Here is a 17,472-nt window from a genome sequence, read left to right on the forward strand (position 1 = left end):
CCTTCTCCTTGTTCAGTCTAGTGAGTGGGACGTCAGTGTGCCTGACAATAGTCACCTATTACTAGTGTATTGGGTCTGTTATTTAGCCTTAAGGGTTGTGATTGTGTGGCACACTGACTTTGTGAAGTATGTGATACGTGGTTATTGTTGGGTGGTGGAGGTTGCTTGGATGTCTGCTTTGGAGGTCTCTGCTGCTTTGGCAGATTTTTGTTTAGAGCATCCGAGTATGTTTTTGTGTATTTATGTGTGTTGTTTGCTGGTGCAGATATGAATGGTCTATGTGAGACTGGTAGTGTGGTGCAAGTGTTTCCCTTCTCCTCATGACTGGCTGTTCCAGTCTTGGGTTGAGAGAGCTTGGCTTCCAGTTTGGCTGTATAGTTGCACCTCCCACATACATTTGTGTTTGTTGGAAGGAAGAGAGGGTTGTCTTTGTACATGAAGCAATTATAACATTGCCTCAGGATGCCCAGATTCACCAGCTGGACTGGAGAGTACACCTGAAACTGCCCTTTGGACATGCCTGAACAGATAAAGTGAACTGTTTTCTTGATTGTCCGGTAGGGACGAATAGGGAGCCCTGTTCTTATGTATAGTATAGGGGGTGTAGTGCTAGTGTTTATTAGTGCTTAATAAGAGATTTGAGCAAGTGCTGGACTGTAAAAGGAAAGGTTTGAGTGCTTAAGTTGAGTTTGACTAGTTCCAAGGGAAAAATTGTAGAACAGACTTTGTGGAGCCGGGAATAGTTTAACTCTCGCTAACCAGCGCTGTGTAGTGGGAAAAACAGTGCAAATGCGGCTTTTAAAGCAGGGAGATGAAAGAGATAGAATTTAGCCCAAAATGGCCAATATACTACTAGTTGCTAGGCTGAGACCACTTCTCCAGGGACAGATAGGCTGCTCAAAGCTCCCCACTCTCACTGGTGAACAGAGAAACTTCCTTCTATCCAAGTAAGGTATGGGCAACACAGGAACTTGTACCACAGCCCTGAATTCAGCAGAACCTGAAAACTGGACCAGACTAGCTTAGAAAAGGTGGGAAACAAGAATATTTCTTTTTTTTTTTTTTTTTTTTCAAAAATGCAGTAACTTACTCTAAAAACACTTTAAATGCTCAGAACAGGCTAGCGCACTTGAGTGTGTAGCCTACAACAGTTAAACAGATGATTAGAACACAAAAATGACTAAAACGACTTTACAATTGCAATCAGACAAATAAGTACAATATGCAGCAAAAATAGCTTTTTAGAGCACAAAAACACTAGAAGATCGTGTTTTAGGCGAAACTAGCAGTCAACAGAAAAAATGCAGAGAAATGATACTTAATCAATCCAAAGTCACTTTTTTGTCACTCTGCTGCTTGTAGGACTCTGCAGGACACCACGAGGAGCTTTGCTGATTTGTATACAAGTGCAAAATCGCACAAATGTGGGTTTTAAAGCAGAGAGATGAAAGAGATAGAATTTAGCCCAAAATGGCCAAGACAATACTAGTTGCTGGGCTGAGACCACTCCTCCAAAGACAGATAGGCTGCTCAAAGCTCCCCAATCTCACTGGTGAACAGAGAAACTTCCTTCTATCCAAGTAAGGTATGGCAACACAGGAACTTGTACCACAGCCCTGAATTCAGCAGAACCTGAAAACTGGACTAGACTAGCTTAGAAAAGGCAGGAAACAAGAATATATATATATTTTTTTCAAAATAACAGTAACTTACTCTTCAAACCCTTTAAATGCTCAGAACAGGCTAGTGCACTTGAGTGTGTAGCCTACAACAGTTAAACAGATGATTAGAACACAAAAACGACTAAAACTACTTTAATTGTCAGGCTCCTGATTGCATTGCATAAGTGGAAATTCCTTAAGATTCCAAGAGCAGGCTAAGTTATTTCTTACACTTATTTCACTGAACTGTACTTCTGAAACACTTATAATTGTGCTATACAGTTGCTCTACTATATGTTTGCACTGTTATAAAGCTTTTTTTATTGTTTCACTGCATTTATGTACTGTTTTATACTGTTTTAACATTACTTAACTGTAAACTGCTTTTTCATACTGAGAGTTGTATTTTCTGTTTGTGAGTGCTCTATCCGAACTTTTCTGTGCATTTTTGTCTGTTACAGTTAAAAGCATTCTCAAGTCTGCTCCTTGATCTGTTTAAAACATTAATTTAGTGGCTACAGCTAGGAACTGTAATAGTGTGCATTGCTTTAATTGCTTTTTTAATTTAAATTACTAAATTGTAAACTGCTTTTTCATACTGAGACTTGGATTTTCTCTTTGTGGGTGTTCTTTCTATGCTTTTAAAGTGAGGTTTCTGTGTTCTACTCAGGTGGCATAATCTTGATAGAGGCCTGTTGTCTACGCTGGAAGTTTTGTTTGAGTTTTTTGTGTTTCTGGTAGCCATTTTCTGCTGATTGTCTTCATTATTATTGAGAGTAACAAGGCCTCCTGACCTTCTGTAGTACGAGTGATTGGGTAATAGCAGGGGCTGAGTAGTAATCTGATCTTCCAACTCCTCCATTCTTACTGCTATATAAACCCTGTGTCTTATAAAGGTTCTGCTTGTATTGTCAGGCTCTGGATTGCATTGCATAAGTGGAAATTCATTAAGATTCCAAGAGCAGGCTAAGTTATTTCTTACAATTATTTCACTGAACTGCACTTCTGTAACGCTTATAATTGTGCTATACAGTTGATCTACTATATTTTTGCACTGTTATAAAGCTTTTTTTATTGTTTCACTGCATTTATGACTTAACTGTAAACTGCTTTTTCATACCAAGAGTTGTATTTTCTGTTTGTGAGTGCTCTATCCGAACTTTTCTGTGCATTTTTGTCTGTTACAGTTAAAAGCATTCTCGAGTCTGCTCCTTGATCTGTTTAAAACTTTCATTTAGTGGCTACAGCTAGGAACTGTAATTTTTCCCACCCATCCTTCCTAGTGTTGTGTGTTCTTATACTTGGTGGCTTTGCAGTTGCCCACCCATACTGTATATTTGATCTGTGACACTCCTCCCAGTCTAGTGTCATTAGTTCACTCAGTCTAATAGAGAACATTTGTGAAGGCCAACCCACTCAGATTCTTAACGTTGAATTAACTTCTGTTCCAGCTTTCTCCATTTCCACTTTACTGGAAAAAAATTCTAAGCTTGCTTCCCCCCTTTCCTGTGGCAGGTCAGATACGGATTTTCTGTGTCCAGGACTGTTTGTGAGCTCCTAAGCCCCCCCCCCCCCACTTAACTGGGGTTAAACTATTCCTGGCGCCATAAAGTCTGTTCTTCAAAATTTCCCTTGCAACTAGCCAGCTTTTTAGTTTTAGCACTCATCTGTTTCTTTGATCTCAGCACTTGTTCAGAACTCATTGTAAGCACTAAATAAGTTACAAATTACTACAGCACTCAACTTTCCTCACTTGTCTAGAGGAAAACAATTTTTAGTACTTAATAAATAAGCACTTATTCAGGCATGTCTAAAGGTCAGCTCCGGTGTTTTCGCTTGTCTACCTGATGAATCTGGGTATCTTGGTACAATGCAGCAATTGCCTCATGTACACAGACAACCCTCTCCTCCTACCATCCAACACTACGACCTGTGAGAGATGCACTTATACATCGAAATTGGAAGCAAAGCTCTCTTCACCAAAGACTGGCCTAGACAGTCAAGAGGAGAAGGTAAACACCTGCACTGCACCACACTCATCACATAGTTCCTCAAAACCTATACCACCAAAACACAGATACAGAACCACAAAGCACACACCTATATTTGCAGAGGCTCTCAGTACAAATCTGCCCAAACAACAGAGACCTCCAAAGCAGAAATGCAAGCAACCTCCACCCCCCCAACACAACCCAAATGACACATAGCCCACATACTCAGTGTGCCACTCAACTACAGCCCATAAGACATAACGTACCCAACACTCTAGTCATAGGTGACTCTATAGTCAGGCACACTGATGTTCCACTCACCAGGCTAAACAAGGAAAAAGTTACTGTCAGCTGCCTGTCAGGTACCAGGATCCGCCACATAAAGCACGCACTCAGGTCACTCCACAACAAGTACAAATATGACTCTGTCATTGTCCATGTTGGTGTGAATGACCTGAGACGTACCTCCCTGGTCTACATGAAAAGAGACACGGAGGAGCTCTCTGATCTTGTAGCCCAGGTCAGTATGACCCTAGCCCTGAGTAGCATCCTGCCATCACCTAGAATGACACCACAGTACAAGGACAAAATGATTGACTTTAACAATTGGCTTAGCTTCTGGTGTCATTCTAAGGGAATCCAGTATCTGTCTGCCTGGGATGACATGATCGATAGACCACCCTGCTTTGCCAGAGATGGCCTGCACCTGTCGCCTTTGGGATTCCAGATACTGGCAAAGGCTCTTGCCACCCTATAGTGCCTTTTTTAAGCAAGGTTCAAATGACAAATTCACCACCATAACAGGTACAAGCAAGAAAAATCTGAGGGTAATGCTACCCAATGTTAGAAGTCTAAACCTCAAAATGCACTCACTCGAGGCACTCCTTAAAATGGAGAACACTGACATCTGTGCAGTGACAGAGACCTGGTTCAAAGCTCCAGAGAGCACCCCTGCATTACCAGGCTATAATTCATACCACACCTTTCGGCCATCAAACCCGGACTGAAACACTAAAGGTGGAGGTGTGTCCATATTCATTAAGGATATCCACACCTCCAAGCTAGTTGCTCAGCATAATGCATCTGAGATTATCCAAGTTCAGCTAACTCTGGGCAAAACCGCAATCCAGATTTTAGCTTGCTACAGACCCCCCACCATGCCCCAGGATTCCCACTCCTCTTTTCTTGATACACTGGAAAATATTAAGAAACACCCCAATACTCTAATAATGGGTGATTTCAACTACCCTACCATTAACTGGGAAAACTACTCATGTACCAACTCTTTTGCTCAACGTTTTCTGGAAATCATCAATTCCAGTGCTTTGGATCAACTTATCCACACCCACACCAGGGGCAGCAATATCCTAGACCTGGTCATCATCAACATGGGTGACCGATGTTCCACACCAGAAGTCATCTCCTCGTTGGTCAGATCCGACCACAAGTTAATCACCCTAGACATCCACATCCCGCTCCCACCCCCATTAGGAAAATACCCGTAAAAAATTTCTCCAAAGCCAACTTTACGCTTCTTAAGACAGAAGTGGCAAACTTCATGACACCCATGCAGATGGACAATAGAGGTATGACGGCTGAATCATACACAAATGCACTTTATAAGCACTTACACGAGTGCATGGATCATGCTATCCCTAAAAGAACCAAGATGCTATCCTCCAAAAAAAGGAAGCCAATCTGCTGGTCTTCTGCCATAAACAAACTCTACAACAGAAGAAAGAAACTGTTGCAAAAAAGAGTAAAATCCCACGATTGGAGGAACTCCCTGGTCAGCCTCAGTAAGAAGCTGAGATCCCTCATAAAATCCTCCAAAGCTAGTTATGAAAACAAAATTGCCACTAATTCTAAAGACAACCACAAAGCATTCTATAGCTAAGTCAAAAATCTCAATGGCAACACTCAGATCTGCTCTGAGTTACAGCACAATGACACTAAATATACAGAACCAACTGATATTGCCAACATCCTGGCAGATAGGTTCAGTGCTAACTTTACCCCCCTCTCACCCCCTAAAGGGGTAATTATGTCTGCACAGGTAAAAAATTCACTCTCCAAAGCCAAGAACACAGCATCCATGGGACCTGACAACATCCCAGGCTGCCTTCTACATGAACTACAGAATGAACTGACACCCCACCTAAGTACCATGTTCAATCATAGCCTCACCTCAGGCTTTGTGCTCATTGAATGGCGCACCATGACAGTTATCCCACTCCACATAGGGGGGGGGGCACAACAGACACCGGGAACTACCGCCCCATTAGCCTGATGAGCCTCGTCTGCAAGGCCATGGAACGTATCATCATGAAACTCATAAACAAGGACATTGGAGATCTCGAAACTCTGGACCCCACACAGTTTTGGTTTATAAAAGGCAGATCACGTCTCTTAAACCTGATAGACTTCTTTAAAGTAGTCACCAAAGCCATAGATGAGGGTAAGGTGGTTCACACAGCCTATCTAGATCTCACCAAGGCGTTCAACACCATCCCCCACTCTGGAATTATAGATAAACTCACTAAACTAGGTATAAATCCCTATGTCACAAGATGGGTTGCCAACTGGCTTACTGAAAGAACCCACACCGTGAAAGTAGCAGACTCAAAATCAGACTTCAGACCAGTGACAAGTGGAGTACCACAGGGTTCAGTCCTGGGTCCTCTCCTGTTTGGTATCTACTTCTCTGAAGTACAGGATAACACAGAAGGTCTTTGGCTAACTAAATTTAAAGATGACTGCAAACTAGGAGCCATAATTGAAACTCCTAACGATGTGGACATCCTACAAAAGGGCCTCACTGAGACAGATGTCTGGTGTCAAAGACATGGTCTCAAGCTCAATGCCAAAAAGTGCATTGTCATCCCCTTTGGTAAAAACTCAGTACCCATGAACTACCACATAGGTGGTAGTCTACTTAACACCAAAAATGTGATAAGAGACCTTGGGACACAGGTGGACAGTAGTCTCTCCTTTGATAATCACATCACCACAGTGGTCAGGAAATCCTTCTACATGGCACACCTCATCACAAAAGGTTTCTCATCCACAAAAAAAGGTCATTGTTCCCCTGTACTCATCACTCATTAGACTCATTACAGAGTACAACGCCCCTTTTGGTATTTACCTCACAAGACATCTACAACAACTGGAAAGGCCTCAAAAATACCTCACAAAGAGGATTACTGGCCTCAAACAGATGCCTTACGCAGACCGTCTCAAAAAACTCCAACTTTACTCAGTCGCATATCGCCTACTCAGAGGTGATCTCTGCCTAACATACAAAGCTATGTCAAACCCAGAGCTGTTGGACATGCTCCACTTAAAGAAATCCCAATCCCTCCGAGCTACACACTCTAGGGACCTAAACCATGTCACCACAATAAACAGAACATGTTGGAGGGATAGATTCTTGTCCCAGAGACTTCCCATACTCTGGAACAGACTACCTATCTATGTCAAACAGAGCTCCTCATTAGCACTCTTCAAGAAAAATCTTGATGATCGGATGGGTAATAGGAAATTCACCCCGGGGATCACTTCTGTGGTTCTGCTTGACAGGGGCACAGGAAAATAATTGTCTTGGTTGGCGAAAGCCAGGGTACCTTTTTGGCTAAAGATGCAAAAACCAAATGGCTGCAGGTACACTGAGGTGCCCAAAACACACAACAACAAATCAGTCACTGTACTTGCAGAAGACAAATGGTCATCACTACAACTGATGCTTGGTTAAATACTAAGACAATTAGTATGACATCACAATTTAAAGAGATATTACTCCACTAACATAAGAACATATATCAATATCCATAAGAAAAATGCATAAAATATATAGAAAGGTGTGTATTTACACACAATAATATTTAAAAACAATAATATTTAAAAATATTAATATTTAAAAAATATATATATATATATATATATACATATACACACACATATAACCATAATTGTACAAAGAAAAATATATATATAAAAAAAACTCATGTTTTAATGTTTAAGGCGCCTGGCCTTAAGGTAAGGAACTAATGAGGTGCAGCCATTCAAACCAGGATATCTATCTGCTTGTAATTTAGTGATCCATTGTTGTTCTAATTTTTCAGTGTGGTTTTCTACGTCACCACCTTTGTTTGTCCTTACTATTTGTTGTAAGATTAAAAATTTAAAACAATGGCTACTGTCTGTATTCAGGACATGATTAGCTAGAGCATTTGATTGCTTCTGGTTCCGTATGTCCCTTATATGTTCTAACATTCTTTCTTTAAAGCTCCTATTTGTTTTGCCTACATAATAGGCATGGCATGCTTGGCATAAACAAAAATAAACAACATCGACACTTTTACAATCATAATAATTCTTCGTATAAAGTTTAAAACATTTCACAGGATGAATGTACTCATTTTTAGTGTAGACATGCTGACAAGCAGCACAATTCCTGCACGGGAAGGTGCCCTGTCTGTTCGAGAGATTTTTTCTAAAAGACTGATGTTCTCTATTACAGAGCTGTTGCTTTAAAGACACATTATTTCTAAAACTGAAGTTTGGGGTGTCACCAACTGTGGAAACCAGACCTGGCATTTCATGTAATAAGTGCCAGTTCTTTTTAATAATTTCCGTATACTTATTGATGTCACTTGCAAATCTAAAGACTACTCTAAACTTATTTCTATCAATACTTGTATCATAAGGTATACTTGTATCAGCACTATAAGAGCTCATGTATGGTTTACATCTTATAGATCTCAATTTCCATGCATCTGCTATCACTCTAGTGATTTCTGAGCTAGAATAGCCTCTTGTTTGAAATTCGTCTTGTAACTTATTTAAAGCAACTACTGCCTCTTCATCATTATTATGTAGGCGTAGCGTTCTATAGATTTGTCCTTTGAGGACATTTCTAGGTATGTGTCTCGGGTGCATGCTTGACCTGTGCAGACAGGCATTGGTTCTTGTAGGTTTGTGATAAATACTGGTTCTTATCTGCTTTAAATCAGTAAGGGTGACACTCACATCCAAGAAATCAACACATGCATCAGAAAAAGTAAAAGTAAACTTCAAAAAGTCTATAGTACTATGCAGGTAATCAATGAAATTACTGATATTTTCACCATGCCCTTTCCACAAGACAAAAACATCATCCACGAAATGGACGTACCAGAGAATGTAGCCAAAAAATAGGTTAACATCTGACAAAACATATTGTTCTTCCCATCGTACTAGTGATAGATTGGCATAGCTATTTTGCACAAGTGCCCATAGCCACGCCAATCTTCTGTAGAAAAAATTGATCCTGAAAAGCTACAATGTTATTTTCAAGTATAATCTCCAATAGTGCACAGATTAGCATAATCTTATTAGTAGTCAGCTTCTTATTCATATCGAGGAATTCTCTTATTCTATCAATAACCCAAACATTTGGAATACTAGTAAAAAGAGATTCAATGTCCATGGTAAGGAATACAAATTCTTCATCATTATCAATGGTTTCCATTCTATTTTGCAACCGTTGTAAAAACATTTTTGTGTCTCTAAGAACTGTATAACAACTATCCAAGAACTAATGTAAAATGCCTTCTACATAAATAGATAGAGGCTCAGTGCACCATCCTGCTCCTGATACGATGGGGCGTAAAGGAGGAACCGTGGGATGTTTATGGATTTTAGGGAGTCCATAGATCCTAGGAACTAGAGGTTTTTGTATTGAAAAATAATTAAATAAGGACTCATCAATTAATCCTGTAATCAGCAAATCAAACACTAAAAAAGACACTTTATCAGTGATAGCAATTACAGCTGATTTTGTCAGCATTTGATAGGTACAAGTATCTAATAGCAAAACCTTCATCTGGTTAACATATAAATCTTTGTCCATTAATACAATTTTACCACCTTTATCTGCTTGTTTAATAATAAGAGAATGTAAATCCTGCAATTCATGTAAAGCCCTATATTCTTCTGTATTTAAATTATGAAAAGTGCAGCCTTGCGTACCAGGAGTATAAGCTTCATTAAAAGCATTTTCACAGATATCTAAAAATCTTTGTATGCCTGTTGATGTGGGGGGTACAAAAGTGCTAGGTTTCTTGTATATATTTACATTGACATTTTCATTATTACGAAACATGCATTTTAATGATAAAGTCCTACCAAGCAATTTCAAGTCTGTTAGCATTTCAGTTAAATCTGCCTTCTTGGCAGGTATAAAAGACAAACCCTTATTAAGCAAACTGTTTTGTTCATTAGTTAGAGTAAAGGAAGAAATGTTAACAATAAGATCAGTTTTACATCCTTCTTTCTTTGAAAAGTGTGCAGTTCTGTCCATTTGATTTTCCTTGCTGTCTTTCCCATATTGGGATTGCTTTTGGCTCGAGCTCTGAATGGAAGAGCTGCTTTCAAAGTGAATTCTCCCACTTTCAAATTCTCTAAAAAAACACTAGTATCTGTAGCATTTGCTTGTGAAGTGTCTATTGGAGTCTTACCTATATTGTTTGCATTCCTTTGTTCTTCTGACTTCAAATTTTATCCATATTCGATGTAGATGTATTCCCATTCACTATAGAAGCAAAGGATGCAACTTGGAGAGTAGGAACACTAGAATTTACATGTTCTTGGTCAGTTTGTTGTATTGCCATGCTTTCCCTCATCTCAATAGCACGAGAACAGGAAGTAGAAGCCTGTGTCTCAGTATTTAGTGTCCTACTAGTTCCTCTGTTCACTGTAGCAGGATTATACAAAGGCGTTCTATTTATAGGGTCTCTCGGCCATGAGAAGACATTATTGTTGCTAAAATCAGTTTTATCTCTGTTTAATTTATTTAATTTAACATTTTGAAGCTTTTTCTCATAGGCACTAATGCTTTCATGCAACTGGCCAATTTTATTAAGGGTGATAGTAGCAGGAAAGGTTACAGATATCTGGTGTTCTAGTGTCACAATTTCAGTTTTGAGCTCAGTTTCAAGAGGTGTAAAAAACTCTATAAGGAGCTCCATATACTTGGAGCTAAAAGATAAATTCAATTCTTGCCACTTACATAAGAGTTCAGGATATGTATTCCCATAAGTTGGCATATTTAAGATACGTAGACCTCGAGGTATTACTTTAGCTTCCAATGAAGCTTGTAGGTGTAGTCTTTGCCATTGTAGTCGTTTGTACTTATATAGAAGGTTTTCTAGCCCCCTATATTGTGCCTGAAACTCAAGCATTTTTTCCATCTCTGAACCAATATCCACTGTATTTTCCTGTACGTCAGCGTTTAATAATGGATTCACTGGTACTTCAAGAAGCTTTAAAAATCGACGATGCTCATTAGATGATTCTTGGTTGGTATCCATGTCCATATTATATCCACGTGCAGTGTGTCATAGCGAATAAAAATAGGAACTAAAGATGCAAAAACCAAACGGCTGCAGGTACACTGAGGTGCCCAAAACACACAACAACAGCAAAAGTAAATTAAGGCACCAAAGTTACACACTGGAAATCAGTCACTGTACTTTATTGCAGAAGACAAACGGTAAGCGCTTTCACAACTTAATGTTGTTTCATCAGACCACATCACTACAACTGATGCTTGGTTAAATACTAGGACAATTAGTATGACATCACAATTTAAAGAGATATTACTCCACTAACATAAGAACATATATCAATATCCATAAGAAAAATGCATAAAATATATATATATATATATATATATATATATATATATATATATATATATATAGAAAGGTGTGTATTTACACACAATAATATTTAAAAACAATAATATTTAAAAAAGGGGGGGTGTCATCCCTGATGGTTATTAAAATGGAGGCTAAGCTCTCTCAACTCAGTACTGGCATAACCAGTCAGCAGGAGAAGGAAACCACACTCACTACAATTCCAGTCTCACATAGACCTACCACGACAGCAAACCAAACACGTAATCACACAAAAACATACTCGGAGGCTCTAAATAAAGATCTGCCTAAGCAGCAGAGACCTCCAAAGCAGACACCCAAGCAACCGCTACCCCAAAACAAAACACGTGCAACACATATCTCACAAAGCCAGTGTGCCGAACAGTCACAGCCCTTAAGGCTAAACAACACACCTGATACACTTGTAATAGGTGACTCTATCATCAGGCACACTGACGTCCCGCTCACCAGGCTGAACAAGGAGAAGGTCACGGTGAGCAGCCTGTCTGGCGCTAGGATCCGCCACATAACACAAGCACTCAGGTCACTCCAAGGCAAGTACAAATATGACTCAGTCATTGTCCATGCTGGTGTGAATGACCTGAGACGTACCTCCCTGGACTACATGAAAAGAGACAGAGGTGCTCTCAGAGCATGTAGTCCAGGCTGGTATGACCCTGGCCTTGAGTAGCATCTTACCCTCACCAAGAATGATGCCACAATATGAAGACAAGATGATCAATTTCAACAATTGGCTTAAGTATTGGTGTCATTCAAAGGATCAATGCCTGTCAGCTTGGGATGATATGCACGACAAGCCATGATGCTTTGCTAGGGACGGCTTGCACCTGTCACCCCTGGGCTTTCGGATATTGGCAAAGGCTCTTGCTAACCCCATAGTGCCTTTTTAGGCAAGGCTCAAAAGACAAACCCACCTCCATAGGTATCACAAGGGATAAGAAACTAAGAGTAATGCTACTCAACGCTAGACGTCTAAACCTCAAGATGCACGCACTCAAAACTCTCCTTAGCATGGAGAACATCGATATCTGTGCAGTAACAGAAACCTGGTTCAGGACTCCCGAGAGCACCCCAGCACTACCAGGTTATACCTCATACCATGCTTTTCACCCAAAACTTGGACCGAACCACAAAAGGAGCCGGCGTATCGATATTCATCAAAGATACCCACACCTCCAGGTTGGTGGCAAAGCACGAAGCATCAGAGACTATCCATGTGCAACTAACAGTGGGTAAAACTGCCTTCCAGTTTATAGCCTGCTACAGACCACCGTCCCAAACCCAGGAAGCCCACTCGGCCTTCCTGAGAACACTGGAAAATATGAAGGTCTCTCCAAACACCATTATATTGGGCGACTTCAACTACCCAAACATAGATTGGGAGCATTACTCTAGCTCCAACACCCTTGCCCAAAGGTTCCTAGAATTCATAAACTCAAATGCTATGGAACAACTTGTTACCACTCCCACAAGAGGGGAAAACATACTGGACCTGATCATCACCAACATGGGGACTCTATGCTCCAGACCAGAAGTGTATCCCTCACTGGTAAGATCAGACCATAAACTGATCTCACTGGATAGTCACATCCCGACCCCATCCCCTGCCCAGAAAACCACAGTGAAAAACTTCTCTAAAACAAATTTCACACTCCTCAAAACCGAGGTGGAATCCTTCAAAGCCCCCGGGCCTGTGGAAAATACGGCCCAGACCGCAGAATCCGTTATAAATGCATTCTATGAACACCTTCAGGAATGCATGGATCATGCAATCCCAAATAAAACCAAGACCCAATCCTCCAAAGGCAGATGACCTGTCTGGTGGACCCCAGCCATAAACAAACTATACAATAGAAGGAGAAGGAAGCTACTACATGATAGAGCAAAATCCCAAAAAGGGAAGGCATCTCTGATCAGTATTAGCAAAAAACTAAGGGCACTCATAAAATCGTCAAAGGCCAGCTTCGAGAGAAAAATTGCACAGGACACTAAGGATAATCACAAGGCTTTCTTTAGTTATGTTAGGAACCTGGGTGGGAATTCCAAGATATGCTCAGAATTAGTCCAAAATGACAAAAAATACATTGCTCCCACAGACATTGCCAACATCCTAGCTGACAGGTTCAGCGCAAACTTCTCCCTCCCCTCCCCACCAAAAGGACAAATATCTATCCCAGCAGAGTGCTGCCCCCCTGACATCTCAGATGCTCAGGTGGGAGCCGCCCTCTCCAAAGTAAAAAACACAGCATCAATGGGACCAGACAGTGTCCCAGGCTGCGTCCTACATGAACTCCAAGAAGAGCTAAACCCAAACATAAAACTACTGTTCAATCTCAGCCTTACTACAGGATATGTACCCATAGAGTGGCGTACAGCAACAGTGGTCCCTCTCCACAAAGGTGGTGCCTCAACGGACCCTGGAAACTATCGCCCCATAAGCCTGACTAGCTTGGTCTGCAAAGCTATGGAAAGGATCATCATGGACCTCATAAATAAAGATATTGGGGACCTACAGACACTGGATCCTACCCAGTTTGGCTTTGTTAAGGGCAGATCCTGCCTCTTAAACCTGGTTGACTTCTTTGAAACAGTCACCAAGGCCATTGATGAAGGGAAGGTGGTCCACACAGCCTACCTGGACCTCGCAAAAGCCTTCGATACAATACCCCACTCGGGCATTATAGATAAGCTCACCAGCTTAAATATAAACCCCTATGTCACTAGATGGGTTGCAAACTGGCTCAAGGACAGAACCCACATGGTTAGAATTGCTGGAGCCATGTCAGACTCCAAACCAGTTACAAGACGTGTCCCACAAGGCTCAGTCCTGGGACCTCTCTTGTTTGGTATATATTAATCAGAGGTACAGGCCAACACGGAAGGCCTGTGGCTGACCAAGTTCGCAGATGACTGCAAACTGGGCGCCATAATCGACTCTCCAGCCGACACAAGCATCTTCCAAAAGGGCCTCATAGAAACAGACAACTGGTGCCAGAGCCATGGCCTCAAGCTAAACGCCAAAAAGTGTATAGTCATCCCATTTGGCAAAAACAAAGTGCCCACAAATTGCCACATAGGTGGTAATCCATTAAGTACAGAAGAAGTAATTAGGGACCTGGGGACCCAAGTTGATAGCAATCTCTCATTTGACAACCACATGGCCAAAGTGGTTAGAAAAACATTTTATATAGCCCACCTAATCATGAAGGGATTCACATCTAGATTAGGGGAGGTCATCGATGCCTCTTTACTCATCCTCATCAGGCCCATAATCGAGTACAATGCCCCTTTTGGGATGTACCTTACCAAACACCTGCAGCAACTGGAAAGACCCCAAAAGTACCTCACCAAGAGGATCAAAGGGCTCAAACAGATGCCATATGCTGCCGCCTTAAAGAAACTCCAGGTCTACTCAGTGGCATACGCCTGCTCAGAGGTGACCTGTGCCTGGCGATATAAGGCCATGTCCAACCCGAATTAAGGGACATGCTGCACCTCAAAAATCCAAATCCCATGAGCTGCAGCTCGAGACTTGAACCTCAGCACTGAAATAAATAGGACATGTTGGAGGGACAGATTCATAACCCAGAGGCTCCCTTCACTCTGGAATAAAATCCCAGTCCAGGTTAGGCAGAGTCCCTCATTGACTCTCTTCAAGAGGAATCTTGATGAGTGGATGGGAGATCGTAGGTTTACCCCAGGTATCACTTCTGTGTCACTGTTAGACAGAGGCACAGTATACTAACCTCGAAAAAGGGCATAGCAAAATTAATTTAAAATGGGTGGCGAAAGCCAAACATACTCTGGCTAGGCTTATAAATGCCCTAGGGCAGATAGCCTAGTATGAACCTATGAACCTATGAACATATATATATATATATATATATATATATATATATATGTACATATACACAATAACCATAATAGTACAATGAAAAATATATATATAAAAAAACTCATGTTTTAATGTTTAAGGCGCCTGGCCTTAAGGTAAGGAACTAATGAGGTGCAGCCATTCAAACCAGGATATCTATCTGCTTGTAATTTAGTGATCCATTGTTGTTCTAATTCTTCAGTGTGGTTTTCACGAAGTGCCCATAGCCACGCCAATCTTCTGTAGAAAAAAATTGATCCTGAAAGCTACAATGTTATTTTCTCAAATTATAATCCTCCAATAGCGTGCACAGATTAGCATAAATCTTATTAGTAGTCAACTTCTTATTCATATCGAGGGGTTATTCTCTTATTCTATCAATAACCCAAACATTTGGAATACTAGTAAAAGAGGAGATTCAATGTCATGGTAAGGAATACAAATTCTTCATCATTATCAATGGTTTCCATTCTATTTTGCACACCGTTGTAAAAACATTTTTGTGTCTCTAAGAACTTCAATATAACAACTATCCAAGAACTAATGTAAAATGCCTTCTACATAAATAGATAGAGGCTCAGTGCACCATCCTGCTCCTGATACAATGGGTAAAGGAGGAACCGTGGGATGTTTATGGATTTTAGGGAGTCCATAGATCCTAGGAACTAGAGGTTTTTGTATTGAAAAATAATTAAATAAGGACTCATCAATTAATCCTGTAATCAGCAAATCAAACACTAAAAAAGACACTTTATCAGTGATAGCAATTACAGCTGATTTTGTCAGCATTTGATAGGTACAAGTATCTAATAGCAAAACCTTCATCTGGTTAACATATAAATCTTTGTCCATTAATACAATTTTACCACCTTTATCTGCTTGTTTAATAATAAGAGAATGTAAATCCTGCAATTCATGTAAAGCCCTATATTCTTCTGTATTTAAATTATGAAAAGTGCAGCCTTGCGTACCAGGAGTATAAGCTTCATTAAAAGCATTTTCACAGATATCTAAAAATCTTTGTATGCCTGGAGGGTGGGGGTACAAAAGTGCTAGGTTTCTTGTATATATTTACATTGACATTTTCATTATTACGAAACATGCATTTTAATGATAAAGTCCTACCAAGCAATTTCAAGTCTGTTAGCATTTCAGTTAAATCTGCCTTCTTGGCAGGTATAAAAGACAAACCCTTATTAAGCAAACTGTTTTGTTCATTAGTTAGAGTAAAGGAAGAAATGTTAACAATAAGATCAGTTTTTACATCCTTCTTTTCTTTGAAAAGTGTGCAGTTCTGTCCATTTGATTTTCCCTTGCTGTCTTTCCCATATTGGGATTGCTTTTGGCTCGAGCTCTGAATGGAAGAGCTGCTTTCAAAGTGAATTCTCCCACTTTCAAATTCTCTAAAAAAACACTAGTATCTGTAGCATTTGCTTGTGAAGTGTCTATTGGAGTCTTACCTATATTGTTTGCATTCCTTTGTTCTTCTGACTTCAAATTTTTATCCATATTCGATGTAGATGTATTCCCATTCACTATAGAAGCAAAGGATGCAACTTGGAGAGTAGGAACACTAGAATTTACATGTTCTTGGTCAGTTTGTTGTATTGCCATGCTTTCCCTCATCTCAATAGCACGAGAACAGGAAGTAGAAGCCTGTGTCTCAGTATTTAGTGTCCTACTAGTTCCTCTGTTCACTGTAGCAGGATTATACAAAGGGGTTCTATTTATAGGGTCTCTCGGCCATGAGAAGACATTATTGTTGCTAAAATCAGTTTTATCTCTGTTTAATTTATTTAATATAACATTTTGAAGCTTTTTCTCATAGGCACTAATGCTTTCATGCAACTGGCCAATTTTATTAAGGGTGATAGTAGCAGGAAAGGTTACAGATATCTGGTTTTCTAGTGTCACAATTTCAGTTTTGAGCTCATTTTCAAGAGGTGTAAAAAACTCTATAAGGAGCTCCATATACTTGGAGCTAAAAGATAAATTCAATTCTTGCCACTTACATAAGAGTTCAGGATATGTATTCCCATAAGTTGGCATATTTAAGATAATGTAGACCTCGAGGTATTACTTTAGCTTCCAATGAAGCTTGTAGGTGTAGTCTTTGCCATTGTAGTCGTTTGTACTTATATAGAAGGTTTTCTAGCCCCCTATATTGTGCCTGAAACTCAAGCATTTTTTCCATCTCTGAACCAATATCCACTGTATTTTCCTGTACG

The sequence above is a fragment of the Protopterus annectens genome, chromosome 2.part1, assembly GCF_019279795.1.
Source record: "Protopterus annectens isolate FY-2018-M chromosome 2.part1, PAN1.0, whole genome shotgun sequence".
Lineage (NCBI taxonomy): Eukaryota > Metazoa > Chordata > Ceratodontiformes > Protopteridae > Protopterus > Protopterus annectens.